The sequence below is a fragment of the Muscardinus avellanarius genome, assembly GCF_963383645.1.
Source record: "Muscardinus avellanarius genome assembly, chromosome: 10".
In the NCBI taxonomy this organism is placed as follows: Eukaryota; Metazoa; Chordata; class Mammalia; order Rodentia; family Gliridae; genus Muscardinus; species Muscardinus avellanarius.
Genome location: NC_137796.1, coordinates 60010117 through 60025452, shown reverse-complemented (window position 1 = coordinate 60025452; position 15336 = coordinate 60010117).

Genomic DNA, 15336 nt, shown 5'->3' with positions numbered 1-15336 from the left:
CTGTTCTGGCCCTAAAAGGCCAGCAGCCACAATGCGAGGCCTAAGTGGAGCCAAACCTCCATTGTGCCAGAAAATTACCCTATTTACCCGTCACCAAAAGAAATCATTTCCCCAGTGCTTGGATCTAGTGATATTCCAATGTACAGTATTTGATTTACAATAAACATCATTATGTTCTTTATCACAATCAGTAAAATACCAATATGGACTTCAATCTACAAAAGTGAAACTTTTATGAATAGCAACCTGGGCCAGTTTTGTTCTACAAAGACTCGATTTTAATGGAGCATAATTTTTCTTTCTCCAGGAGACGGCTTTACATGGTAAATGTGAGGGGATTAAAAAATTAGTGGTATAATTGCTCATATGATGAGGAGCCATCAATTGCACCCATGCGAGCCCAGCCCACTCTCCCAGATGCGAAATGAGTCTCCTGTGAATGATTAGGCTGACACAGAGGCCACATCGCCACTTGAGGATTTCAATTTCCCCAAACTGAATTGCATCAGAAAGTGAACTCCAAGATTTGATGCTAAAATGTAATCTTCATGCCACTAATGGTAGTTAAGCCAGCCCTGGATAGTATCCATCCATGGAGCAGAACCCAGAGTACACAGTCACCTCTCTATCAAAGCCACACAAGCCATCCACCCAAACAAACTTTCTTGAAATGTTTTTGTATGTATGTACGTTTGCATCTATGTTCATCAAGAATATTGGTCTATGATTTTCTTTTCTTGAAGGTTTTTTTTTGGCTTGGGTATTCAAGTAATGCTTAGTTTATTGAAAGATTTTGTATAATCCCATCTCTTTCTATTTCCTTGAATACTTTATGAAGGATTGGTTTTATTCTTCTACAACAGTTTTGTAGAATTCAGATGGGAATACATCTGGACCTGGACTTTTCTGGGATCAAAGGCTTTTTATTGCTATTTCTATCTCTTTGCATGCTATTGGTCAGTTTAGATTTTCTATATCTTATTGGTTCAATTTAGGTAGTTTGAATGTGTGTAGAAATCTGTCGATTTCTTTTATGCTTTCCAGGTTATTTATTGAGTATAAATTTTGAAAATAGTTTCTGATGATTATCTGGATTTCCTCACTGTGGTGGTGATGTCTATTTTTCATTTCTTATTTTAGCAATTTGGGTGGATTCTCTCTCTCTTTTTGTTAGGTTGGTTAAGGATTTATCAATCTTGGTTATATTTTCAGAAAAAACTGAATTTTTTGTTTTGTTGATTTTTGTATTGTTTTCTATTTCATTGATTTCTGTTCTGATTTTAGTTATTTTCTGCTTTCTGTTGGCCTTTGGATTAGTCTGTCTTTCATGAGGTTGCCTACTTGGTGAATATTTGTTTTTCTTTTGTGGGCATTCAATGCTATGTCTTTCTATTAAAACTGCATTCAAAATGTCCCATCGATTTTGTTACATTATGTCTTTTTCTTTTAATTCTAGAATATTTTTATTTCTCTCATTTTTCTATGATCCAGCCCTCATTCAAATGTGTGTCATTTAGTTTCAAAGTAAAGTGTGCCATTAATTTTACTGTATTTGTGTAATTCCTTTAGATCTTTCTGCTGTCAATTTCTATTTTAACTGCACTACGGTATGAAAAGATGCACAGAATTGTATTACACTATTTTTTATTTTTCTGGTAATTGTCTTGTGACATTTATAAAAGTTCTTGAACTTCCATAAATAATATCTAGTATTTATTGTCAAACACCACAGAATGAGAAAATAAAAATAGGTTAGAAATCATATTCCTCTCCATCAAAATTCTTATGCTTTTTGAAGATACATATGGTAGAAATAAAGGAAATCAGAATTGCATGTACATTTTATTTTATATTTAAAATATGTGACATATATGAAGGTAAAGCTTATATCATATTAGCTGAGGCTGGCTTTGAACCTGTGTAATTCTACTGTCTCAGCCTCCCATGCCCAGTGACATCTATTATTTTTTTTAATTTTTTATTGGTGCACTGTATTCATACATCATAGTGGGATACAAACTTTTGTAGACATACATGCACACATCGCCCGGTCAGCCCCCACCCGATCCCCACCCCATTCCCTCCCCATCCCTCCTTCCCATGCTTGGCTTAGTGGTTGACATCTAGTATTATAGCAATTTATCCAAAATTAACAATGATAGTCTCACATAACAGTTTCATTTGTCTGATACCAAGCTTTTGATGACGTAAAGATAACATTTCAATATTTCTTTTTGCTTTCTTTCTTACCAGAGAATATTTTTTTAGGTGAAACTATCATATATGTATATATTTATTTTTCAGAAAAAATCTATCCTAATATAGAATATGGACTCTAGATACCCAAAACAATATCGAAAAAGAACAAAGCTAGAAGATATATATTTTCTGATTTCAAACCATATAAAGCTACAATAATTGAAACAGTGTAGTACTCTTCTAAAGGCAGATATATAAACCGTTGGAGTTAAATAAAAGCCTAGAGATAAATTCTTTCACATATTGTCAAGTTATTTTTGACAAGGTTTCCAAGAACATTTGGTGGTGGAAATAATAATCTTTTAACTAAATATTGTTGAAAAATAATAATTACATGAAAAAGAATAAAATTGGACCCTTACCTAATCCCATATACAAATATTAACTCAAAATAGATAAAAGACCTAAATATAAACCTTAAGACTATAAACTTTTAGAAGAAAATCTGGGTCATAAAACCTCACAACATTGAAATAGGCAGTGATTTCTTGGATATGATTTCAATGGCACAGGCAACAGAAGGGTATACAAACTCCCTAAAAAATAAAATATTGTATATCCAAAGACAATGTAAACAGAGTTAAAAGTTACTGATAGAATGGGATAAAATATTTCCAAATGCTATATCTGAAGGTATATTAACATTCCAACTAGAAATCCTAAAAATTAACAATAATAAAAGCAAACAATACAATTTAAAGATAGGTATAAGACTAACATAAATAATGAATCTCCACAGATAACTAATCTTAGTTGTCTGTTGGATGGAAAATCTTGTTTCTCTGTTTCTGGTGTGTGTTACCTATTGCTTCTTTGTAGTTAATCTCTTTGAGTATTTTCTCTAGTGCTGGTTTTGAAGACATAAATTCCTTCAGTTTCTGTTTGTCATGGAAGCTTCTTATTTCCCCATCTAATTTGATAGAAAGTTTTGCTGGGTAGGAAATTTTTGGCTGGAAGTTGTTTTCTTTCAGAGTTTGGAATATGTTACTCCAAGCCCTTCTGGCTCTCATGACTTGGTTTGGGAAGTCTGGAGTGATTCTAATTGGTTTGCCTCTGAATGTCACTTGGCCCTTTGTTTTTGTTGCCTTTAAGATTCTCTGCTTGGCTTCCACATTGGTCATTTTGACAATTATGTGGTGTGGGGATCCTCTTCTCCGATCCTGTCTAAAGGGAGTTCTATAAGTTTCCTGGACCTGTGTATCGACCTCTTGCTCTATGTTTGGAAAATTTTCTGCTATTACTTCCTTGAAGATATTGTTGATCCCTTTGGTTTCACCTTCTTTTCCCTCCTCTATTCCAATTATTCTTAGGTTAGCTCTCTTAAAATGGGCCCATATTTCTTCAATGTCAGATTCCTGCTGTCGGATATTTTTTTCTAGATTAGAAACTATGCGTTCATTTTTGGATTGATCATCTTCTAAGAGCGAGATTCTATTCTCCATGTGGTCTAATCGGTTGTTTGTACTTTGAATTGAGGCCTTTACTTCATTAATTGCATCCTTTATCTCTTTTTGGCTCTCTCTGAATTCTTTTTGAAACACCTCTATTATTTCTACAGTTATTTTCCTGATTTGATCTTCTAGAAATCTCTGAATTTCTGTTTTATCGGGTTCTGATGTTGTGGGGTTGTGGGCATTCATTGCTCCATTTTTATTCCTCTTTCCCATGATTTTGGAAGTGTGTGCCTTCTCTGGGTTCTTCCCTTGGGTCGCTACGACTTCACTTAAGGTTGCTCTGGATCTCGAGTCTGTGGTATCTCAGACCCCACTACTCCTTTACTGGGTTGTATCGCAGAGTCTCAGACCCAGGGAGTCGATAGAGTCTGCTTTAGACTATGGGGGGTGCCCGGTTGCGCGTTCTCCTATGGTGTGATATCTCTCCCACCACCACTCCCCCACTGGGTCAAGTCCCTGGGAGTCAGTACTGGGATTTCTCCTCTGTGGCCCGCAATTTGACTCACTGTTGTTGAGTACACAGATTGAGCTGTAGTGGACTCGGTGAATTTGCTGCTTCTGCCGCCAGTGGCAATATGGCGTCGCTACCACACCCTCGGCCGTGAGGCTGGTGTATTTCTTCTCTGTTTTTGAACTCCGCTCTGAGTCCCTGCAGCGTGTGCTGAGCTCAGCCACTGGGAGCTTTAGATGCTTCCTGCGGCGAAAAATCCCGCCAAGCTGTTCCACAGCGGCTGACCTCGGCTTGCTGTAGCCGTCCGGTGAACTCGCTGCTGCCACAGGCAATAAGGCGCTGCTGCCGTGTCCTCGGGCGTGAGGCCGGTGTATCTCCTCCCGGCTCTGAGCTTTGCTCTTAGTCCCCCTCCTCTCTGGAGCCTGGTGACCTTTTTGTTTCTCTGGTGATGGTGTTTTCTGGGTATGAAAGGCGCTGATTTTGTGGTAATGGAGATTAGTTGTTAGCGGGGCTCTTAAATCCCGCTTTTCTCGGTCGCCATCTTCCCGGAAGTTCATCCTATTTTTAATGCATAAAAATTTTGACCTTTGTATGTGAGTACATAATTTTACTCCCAGCACTTGGGAGACTGTTAGGAAGATCAGTAATTTGAGGGCAGGGCTTTAGAGATACCCTGTTTCAAAATAAAATTAAAATAAATATGTGGTCAATCTAGAAGATAGAATGTCCCTGGGTTCCATCCCCATATCAAAACAACCAAAACAACACAATTCTTTTAATCTTAAAGCTCTGAAATATTGGTCCATGGAGGGGCATGAGTCCTGATGTCCTGAAGCTATTTTGAAGCACTGAATGGATTTCTTCAATGGGTTACTGTCCTCAGCATAGTTGAACTGCAGAAGTGTGAAGAAGTGGGTTTCTCATCTCCTTGCAGTAGACATTTTCACTAGTCTTAATTCTAAGTGTACAAACAGTATTAGTCTTTTATCACAAAGGGTCTCCAGTGTTTTATAGCAATGTCACCCCTCTCCTTTACCACATAGGTTACTTCTTCATATATTTCTTCATACATCCCAGCCTCGGAACCCCAGCACTGGCCTTGCCTCACAGCAGGCTCCGATGCTGGCCATTGGCCCTGGCACTGGCCTAACCCCTCAGCAGGCTCTGATCCCGGCCTCGCTGGCCCCAGTACTGGCCTAAACCCTCGGAAGGCTCTGATCCTGGCTATCGAGGCCTCAGTAGTGGCCTTGCCTCACGGAAGGCTCAGATGCCGGCCACAGGCCCTGGCACCGGCCTATCCCCTTGGCAGGCTCCGATCCCAGCCTCGGAGGCCCCAGTAGTGGCCTTGCCTCACAGCTGGCTCTGATCCCGGCCTCACTGGTACCAGCACCGGCCTAACCCCTCGGCAGGCTCTGATCCTGGCCTCAGAGGCTTCAGTAGTGGCCTTGCCTCACAGAAGGCTCCGATGCCGGCTGCTGGCCCAGCACCGGCCTAATCCCTGGGCAGGCTCTGATCCCGGTCTCTGAGGCCCCAGCACCGGCCTTGCCTCACAGCAGGCTCCAATGCTGGCCGCTGGCCCCTGTATTAGCCTAACCCCTCGGCAGACTCCGATCCAGGCCTCGGAGGCCCCAGTAGCCGCCTTGCCTCACGGCTGGCTCCGATGCTGGCCGTTGGACCCAGCACTGGCCTAACCCCTCGGCAGGCTCCGATCCTGGCCTCAGAGGCCCCAGCATTGGCCTTGCCTCACAGCAGGCTCCGATCCTGGCCTCGCTGGCCCTGGCACTGACCTAACCCCTTGGCAGGCTCCGATCCCAGCCTCAGAGGCCCCAGCACCGGCCTTGCCTCACAGCAGGCTCCGATCCCAGCCTCATTGGCCCTAGCACCGGCCTAACCCCTCGGCAGGCTCCAATCCTGGCCTCAGAGGCTCCAGCACCGGCCTTGCCTCATGGCAGACTCCAATCTCAGCTTTGCTGTGTCTGTCGCTGGCCTCACCCCTCGGCAGGCTCCAATCCGAGCACCCTCTTTGCCCAGCCATTTGTCCCACATTCTTGACGGTGCGTGGTGGTAGAATTCTGCCTCTGGGGTTATTACTTCAAAAGTTCCAGATCTCTGCCTCCCCTGAGTACTGGCCACTGCCATTGCCACTGCCTCCACCATTTCAAATCTTTCCCAAGCTCTTTTTCCACTCTGAATGTTGTCCAGTGTTCCTAAGCATGTGCGATGGTAGCATTCAATGTTTGGTGTAATTTCTCCAAAAAATAAGGTTGGTAGGATCCGATTTTTGCTTCTCCTGAATACAAGTCTCTACCACCATCGCAGAGACCGCTTCCAACACCACCTTTCTCCTAGGTCTCCGCTAAACTCTCTCCATACAGGTGATGTCCAAGATTCTTAAGAATGTAGAGAAGAAGCAGTCCTCCTTCACGGGGAATTTTTCCCAAAGTTCTAGTTCATTTGGATAAGTTTTGTCTGCATCTCCAGTATCCTGGCATCCACCATGGCCTTCTTTACCCCTCTCAGATATTTTTTTTCTTTTTCTTTTCTTTTCCTTTTTTTTTAAATAAGAGAAGACAGTATGTGTGGTTTGAGGAGGTTGTGGGATCAGGCACTCAGTTTCCCCAGGGGTCCAGTGTGCTCCACACGACTCTGCTTGGAAATCCTGAGTGAAAGTGTTTTCTGGATTTCTTTTTCAGTGTATTTATGGTTGTTATACAGAAAAGCTTCTGATTTTTTAAGATTGATTTTGTATCCAGACACTTAGCTGAATTTGTTGATCAGTTCTACAAGTCTTTTGGTTGAGTTTGTTGAATCTTCTAAGTATAATGTCATGTCATCTGCAAAAAGTGAATGTTTGAGTTATATTTTCCTCTTTGTATCCTTTGATTTTCTTTACTTACCTTATAGCTCTGGCTAGAGTTTCAAGTACTATATGGAAAAGAAGTAGTGATATTTGACATCTTTGTCTAGAAGATAATTCTAATGGTGTGAGAAGTGTTTTGAAGTCTCCCAGTATTGTTGTATTGGGAGTTATGCGCAATTTAATGTCACAAAGAATTTGTTTTATGAAATTAGCTGCACCTATGTTTGGCATCATTATTTCCTTTTGCTGGATTGTTTCTTTTACCAGTGAAACATGACCTACTTTTTCTCTTCTAATAAACGTGTGCTTAAAGTCTAACTTGTTTGAGATCATAGGTGCTACTTCTGCTTGTCTTTGAGTTCCATTGGTATGGATCAACTTGCTTCAGCCCTTGACCTTTAGTTTATTACTATCTTAACTTGTAAGGTGTGTTTCTTGCAGGCAGAAGATAGATGGATTCTGGTTTTTAATCCATTTTAACACATTATAACTTTTTATTGGTGAGTTAAATACATTTTTATTCAATGTGATTTTTGAGAGATGGTTTTTAATTCTTAACATATTGAGATTTAACTTCTGTTTGAGGTAGTGGTCTTTCTGTTTTTTAGTTTTTGGCTGAGTAGAAATTTTTGTTTCTCTGGTTCTGGCATTTATTACTTATTTCTTCTTTGCAGTTAATTACTGAGTTTTTTCTCTAGTACTGGTTTGGAAGACATAAATTCCTCCAGCTTTTATTTGATGTGGAAGGTTTTTATTTACCCGTCTAATTTGAAAAACATTTTTTCTGGGTAGAAAAATTTGGGCTTCATATTACTTTCTTTCAGAGTTTTAAATATCTCCAGGCCCTTCTGGATTTCATGACTTGGTTTGGGAAATCTGGAGTGATTCTAATTGGTTTGCCTCTGAATGTCACATGGTCTTTTGTTTTTGTTGCCTTTAATATTCTCTCCTTAACTTCTACATTGGTCATATTGACTATTATGTAGGATGGTGAATCTTTTCTCTGATATTGTAAAAAGGGGATTTCATAAGTTTCCTGTACCTGTGAATTGACCTTTTTTCCTCTGAGTTCTGAACTCAAAGGTAAGAAAGAAGCTCACAGAGGTCACACTGCAGTGAAGATTTAAAAGGTGGGAAATGGACAAGATGTGAAGATACCTGAGGGAGCATCACTGCTTGGAAAGAACAGGAAATGCAAATAATCTAAAGAGGGGGAAGCCTGCCGTGTCTGATGCAAATCAGAAAACCTGAGAAAATGGAGTAGAGAGAGAGAAAACATGCAGAGCCATGGGATATGGGGTCAGAAAGAACCAGGGATTTTGTGTCACCTAGAGCCGCTGAGAGCAGTTGGCACTGTAGTTGAATAAATCTGCAATTCCCAAGAAATCTGAGCTGAGAATGGATAGATCCCATGGAATTGGGGAAGGGATCCACATACAACAGCCATGCTGAGTTGAACTCCTAAAGGAGACCAGTCAAAATCAGAGAGACTAGTTACACTGCCCTAGGGTAATCAGGTCAGAGATGCTGTTAACTTGGTCCCAAATGGTGGAAATAGAGATGGTGAAAAGTCAAAAAGTTAAACGTATCTAAATTTACAGCAGTATTGTTGCTGATAGATTATGTACAGGATACTTGGGAGAATAGGGAAGGCAGGAAATTGTTTCTGAATAGGTAGGAGGGTGATTGGGTATGTATTTTCATCAGGCAGTGGAGGGGATCCCAGCAAGTCATGGGATGTTATGCTGTATGGGCCACATGCCCCATGTCAGATGGATATGAAATCAGATCCAGGAAGAGGTATACTGGGTCTAAGCTCTATCAGCAGATCTGATCTGAGGGTCTACTTCTTGTTTTCTAGGCATTGCTGGTTACTTGAAGAATCACTTCACAGTGACCCACGATGAAATATTTGAGAAAATATTTCAGGAGAAGATGGCAGGCTTCCCTCCGGCATTGTTTCCATGGGAATGTTTTCCTCCAAAAGTTGGAAATTATAACTATATTGATAATTGTGGGGATTTATGCTTTTGTACTTGTGTATGGCTGTGGGAACATCACATAAATATTGTCATTTCCCACTGAAGCCTTGACCTATCAAATCTGTCCTTCATTGTCCATTTACTCTCGGAAAGGTCTAGGGTAGTTAACCATAATCACTTCATGACTATCGGCTTTTTAAAATCTCTGCAATATTTACTATATATGCCATATTGCAAAAATGATATAAGCTTTACCTTCATATATGTCACATATTTTAAATATAAAATAAAATGTACATGCAATTCTGATTTCCTTTGTTTCTATCATATGTATCTTCAAAATGAGTAAGAATTTTGATGGAGGGGTCCGGGCCACATGGCCCCGACATTGGGAGAGTGGGTGGGCGGGGGCAGGGCACCCTTAGGCGACTACCCCCCACCCAGAAGGCCCCAGAGGTCCAGGCCGTGTGGCCCCCACCCCAGGAAGGTGGGCGGGCACGCACGGAGTACCCTTAGGCGACCCCCCAACCTGGAAGGTCCCAGAGGTCTGGGCCGCATGGCCCCCACCCCAGGCAGGAGGGCAGGCGCAGGTGGGGCTCCCTTAGGCAACCCTCTCCCCACACCCGGAAGGCCCCGGACGTTTGGGCTGTATGGCCCCGACCCCGGGAGTGTGGGCTGGCATCCTCCCCACACCTGGAAGGCCCCAGAGGTCCAGGCCGCATGGCCCCTACCCGGGAGGGTTGGCAGGACACCCTTAGAAGACTCCCCTCCCACCCAGAAAGAAAAAAAAATGTCATCGCTACTGAGTGCCTGATCCCACATCCTCCCCAAACCACACATATTCTCTTGTCTTATTAAAAAAAAAGGGGGGAATGAAAAAAGAAAAATATTGGATTGGGGTTAAGATGGCCCTGGCGGCAGCTAAAATATTGGAGATGCAGACAAAACATATCCATCTGAACTGGAACTTTTGGAAAAAGTTCCTGCAAAGGACGACTGCTACTTCTCTACATCGTTAAGAATTCTGGACTTCACCTGTAAGGAGAGAGTCTAGTGGAGACCTAGAAGGAAGGAGGTGGTGGCAGCAGTGGCCGAGATGGTAGTGTAGACTTGGATTTGGGAGAGGCAGACATCTGATCCAACCCACCCTGATCCTCTGAAGAAATTTCTCCAAAGGTCAAATGCTATTGTCGCGCAGGCTTAGGAACACTGGACATTATGCGGTATGGGAAAAGAGCTTAGGAAAGATTTGAAATGGTGAGGCAGTTGCATTGGCAGCGGCAAGTACTCAGGGGAGGCAGAGATCTGATGTAATACACCTGGAACTTTTGAAGAAATTACCTCAGAGGCAGAATAGTACCACCATGCACCCTTGGGAATGTGGTTTAATCTGCTGGGTGAAGAGGGTGCTTGGATCATAGCCTGCCAAGGGGTTAGGCCAGTGCCGGGGCCAGCGAGGCTGGGATCGGAGCTTGCCGTGAGGCAAGGCTGGTGCTGGGGGCTCCGAGGCCAGGATTGGAGACTGCCAAGGGATTAGGCCAGTGCTAGGACTAACAAGGCCAGGATTAGAGCCTGCCGTGAGGCAAGGCCACTACTGAGGCCTCCGAGACAGGGATTGGCGCCAGCTGAGGGGTTAGGCTGGTGCTGGGGCAAGAAAGGTTGAAATTGGAGCCTGCTGTGAGGCAAGACCAGTGCTGGGACCTATGAGGCCGGGATTGGACACTGCCGAGGGGTAAGGCCAGTGTCAGGGTCAGCAAGGCCAGGATCAGAAACTGCTGTGAAGCAAGGATGAAGCTGGGACTTGAGAGACCAGGATGGGAGCCTACCAAGGGGTTAGGCTGGTGCCAGGGTCAGCGAGGCCAGGATCAGAGCCTGAAGTGAGGCTAGGCTGGTGCTGGGGCCTCTGAGGCCAGGAGAGGAGCCACGGGAGGATGGAATCTCTTTAAAACTCATGAGGTATGTAAACAATTATATCAAAATAATCACCAATTAAGCATGGGATCAAGGGAGAGGGAGGGAATGGGATGGGGATTGGATGAGGGCTTACTGGATGATATGTGCTTGTATATCCCCTGAAATCTTGTATTCCAAAGTGATGTATGATTAAAAAAATAATAATAATAAATAATTGCCACAAAAAATAAAATAAAAACTTAAAAAAAGAACTTTGATGGAGAGGAATATAATTTCTAACCTATTTTTATTTTCTCATTCTGTTGTGTTTGACAATAAATACTAGATATTATTTATGGAAGTTCAAGAACTTTTATAAATGTCACAAGACAATTACCAGTTAATTAAATAATATAATACAATTCTGTGCATCTTTTCATACCATAGTGCAGTAAAAATAGAAATTGACAGCAGAAAGATCTAAAGGAATTACACAAATACAGTAAAATTAATGGCACACTTTACTTTGAAACTAAATGACACACATTTGAATGAGGGCTGGATCATAGAAAAATGAGAGAAATAAAAATATTCTAGAATTAAAAGAAAAAAGACATAATGTAACAAAATCTATGGGACATTTTGAATGCAGTTTTAATAGAAAGACATAGCATTGAATGCCCACAAAAGAAAAACAAATATTCACCAAGTAGGCAACCTCATGAAAGACAGACTAATCCAAAAGCCAACAGAAAGCAGAAAATAACTAAAATCAGAACAGAAATCAATGAAATAGAAAACAATACAAAAATCAACAAAACAAAAATTCATTTTTTTCTGACAATATAACCAAGATTGATAAATCCTTAACCAACCTAACAAAAAGAGAGAGAGAATCCACCCAAATTGCTAAAATAAGAAATGAAAAATAGACATCACCACCACAGTGAGGAAATCCAGATAATCATCAGAAACTATTTTCAAAATTTATACTCAATAAATAACCTGGAAAGCATAAAAGAAATCGACAGATTTCTACACACATTCAAACTACCTAAATTGAACCAATAAGATATAGAAAATCTAAACTGACCAATAGCATGCAAAGAGATAGAAATAGCAATAAAAAGCCTTTGATCCCAGAAAAGTCCAGGTCCAGATGTATTCCCATCTGAATTCTACAAAACTGTTGTAGAAGAATAAAACCAATCCTTCATAAAGTATTCAAGGAAATAGAAAGAGATGGGATTATACAAAATCTTTCAATAAACTAAGCATTACTTGAATACCCAAGCCAAAAAAAAAAAACCTTCAAGAAAAGAAAATCATAGACCAATATTCTTGATGAACATAGATGCAAATGTACATACATACAAAAACATTTCATGAAAGTTTGTTTGGGTGGATGGCTTGTGTGGCTTTGATAGAGAGGTGACTGTGTACTCTGGCTTCTGCTCCATGGATGGATACTATCCAGGGCTGGCTTAACTACCATTAGTGGCATGAAGATTACATTTTAGCATCAAATCTTGGAGTTCACTTTCTGATGCAATTCAGTTTGGGGAAATTGAAATCCTCAAGTGGCGATGTGGCCTCTGTGTCAGCCTAATCATTCACCAGGAGACTCATTTCGCATCTGGGAGAGTGGGCTGGGCTCGCCTTGGTGCATCAAAATGATGCACAATAAACAAGGTCACTGAGGCAGCAGGTGACAAGGGGGCAGCATCCACTGGGAGAAGAGGTCCTGTTACCCTGTCCCTGATATACAATCCTGGTGCTCTGATGCTATCTTTCTGAGATGCTGCACTGTGTCAGGATTCCAGATGCCTGGAATAAGTCTTTGCAGTCTTCAGGACAATAAGGAGGTAGGAGACCTGTCACTCTGCCCAGGCCCCTATCTGTGTTTCTGCACAGACTCCAGTTATATTCAGATTTACTTTTCTAATATTTCAGTTATAATACATCTATATTTCCATTACTGATTGATTTCTCTTTTTCTTCACATGGTTTTATTATCTTCATTCTTTCATTTTTCCAATATTTACGTTATAACTCTCCAAATCTGTTGTTGAATTTAATCAATTTTATTTGTTTTAAAACTGTTTCACATTATGTAAAATTGTGTCTGGAAGTGTGTTGTGTTTGTATGTGTGTGTGTTATTGGAGATTAAATACCAGTACATTCCTATCTGAGCTACACCCTAGTCCTATTTTGCCATGAAACAAACAGAGTCTCACCAAATTGCTGAGTCTGGCTTTGGAACTGTATCACTGGAAACTTGTTGGTGAACCTGGAATCCTCTTCTTTAGCCTCCCAGGTACAAGAATCATTGAAATGTATCACTGCACCCAGCTAAATGGTGTCATTCTTAAGTGAGAACTGTTTCAAAATAGTTTGATGAGAAAATATAGAAATACAGATGTCAGCTGGGCATGGTGGCGCACTCTTGTAATCCTTGTGCTTGGGAGGTGGAGACAGGAGGATCGCGTAGGTTCGAAGCCAGCCCCGCTGGTTTAGGAGACCCTGTTTCCAAAAATAAAAAAGTATAAAATAAGTCTGGGAGTGTAGCCCAGAGGCAGAAGGGCTTCCAGGAACCCCAGTACCACCAAAGAAAGAAAGAAAGAAAGAAAGAAAGAAAGAAAGAAAGAAAGAAAGAAAGAGGAAGGTAGGAAGGAAAGAAGGAAGGAAGTCTTTTATACAACTTTGCTCCCAATAACTTTGAAAATATCTCAAATAAATTCAATTGAGCCATATGATTCTACAGTTTTTCTTCACAAAATTTAATTTCTGTGATTAAATATATTGCTACTTTCTTTCCAATTAAAATAAATTGTACTTTATGCACAATAAAGCTCCTATAATATAGTTATAAATAGAAGAAATCACAATGTATATCTTTACTTATATCTAATCTCATGGGGAAAGCTTTCAACATTTAACCCAAAATAGAAAATTACTGACATTGTTATTTTTTCTTTTTTTTCACTGTCCACATTTTATTTTATTTTTTTTAGATTTTTTATTGGTGCATTATATTGAAACATCATATTGGGGTAAAAAACTTGTGTGTACAAACATGTACACATCGCTGATTTAACCCCTACCCAATTCCCACCCCATTCCCTCCCCGTCCCTCCCTCCCTTGCTTGGCTTAGTGAGTGACTTCGATATGTTTAAGTACATTGTGTGTTTTAGAGATTTTCCTCTTCCCCCCTAATTTCTCCTCCTTTAGATTGTCTTGTTTGCTCCTCTATAGGATTTCCTCTTTCAAGAGTTCCTCCTATGACCCATTTCCCCCTAACTCTCACATATTAGGGAAAGCATCTGATTTCTTACTTTTTGTGACTGACTAATCTCACTTAGCATAATGTCCTCCAGTTCCATCCATTTCCCTGAAAATGATGTAATTGAGTTTTTTTTTATGGCTGAGTAAAATTCCATTGTGTACATATCCCACAGTTTTGCAATTCATTCATCTGTTGATGGACATTTTGGCTGGTTCCATAGTTTGGCTACGGTGAATTGTGCAGCTATGAACATATAGATACACATGCATTAGTTTGGTAGTTTGGCTTCCTATCTTTTGGGTAGATACCCAGAAGTGCTATTGCTGGATCAAATGGTAGATTTGTTCCCATTCTTCTGAGGATTCTCCATACTGTTTTCGAAAGTGGTTGCATGAATTTTAAATCCCACCAACAATGTTCCCACTTCTCCACATCCTCGCCAGCATCTGTTGTTGTTTGTGTTTTGAATGATTGCCATTCTAGTTGGAGTTAGGTGAAATCTCAGGGTAGTTTTGATTTGCATCTCTCTGATTGTCAGTGATGTTGAGCATTTTTTCATGCATTTATTGGCCATTTGAATTTCTTCTTTTGTGAAGTGTCTATTTAGTTCATTTACCCATTTTGTTATTGGATGCTTTGTTTTCTTAGTGTTAAGTTTCTTGAGTTCTCTGTATATTCTATTTTTTAAATTTTTTTATTCGTGCACTGTATTCATACATCATAATGGGGTAAAAAAAAAAACTCTTGTACACATACATGCACACTTCACCCAATTAGCCCCTACCCAATCCCCACCCCGTTCCCTCCCCATCCCTCCTTCCCATGCTTGGCTTAGTGGTTGACATCTAGTATTATAGCAATAGCAATTTATCCAAAATTAATAATGACAATCTCACATAACAGTTCCATTTGTCTAATACCAAGCTTTTGATGACTTAAAGATAACATTTCAATATTTCTTTTTGTTTTCTTTCTTACCAGAGAGTATTTTTTTCTTTTTTTTAGGTGAAACTATCATACATTTATTTCTTTGTTTTTCAGAAAAAAAATCTATCCTAATATGGAGTATGGACTCTAGATACCCAAAACAATCTTGAAAAAGAACAAAGTAAGAAGATGCATATTTTCTGATTTCAAACCATATAAAGC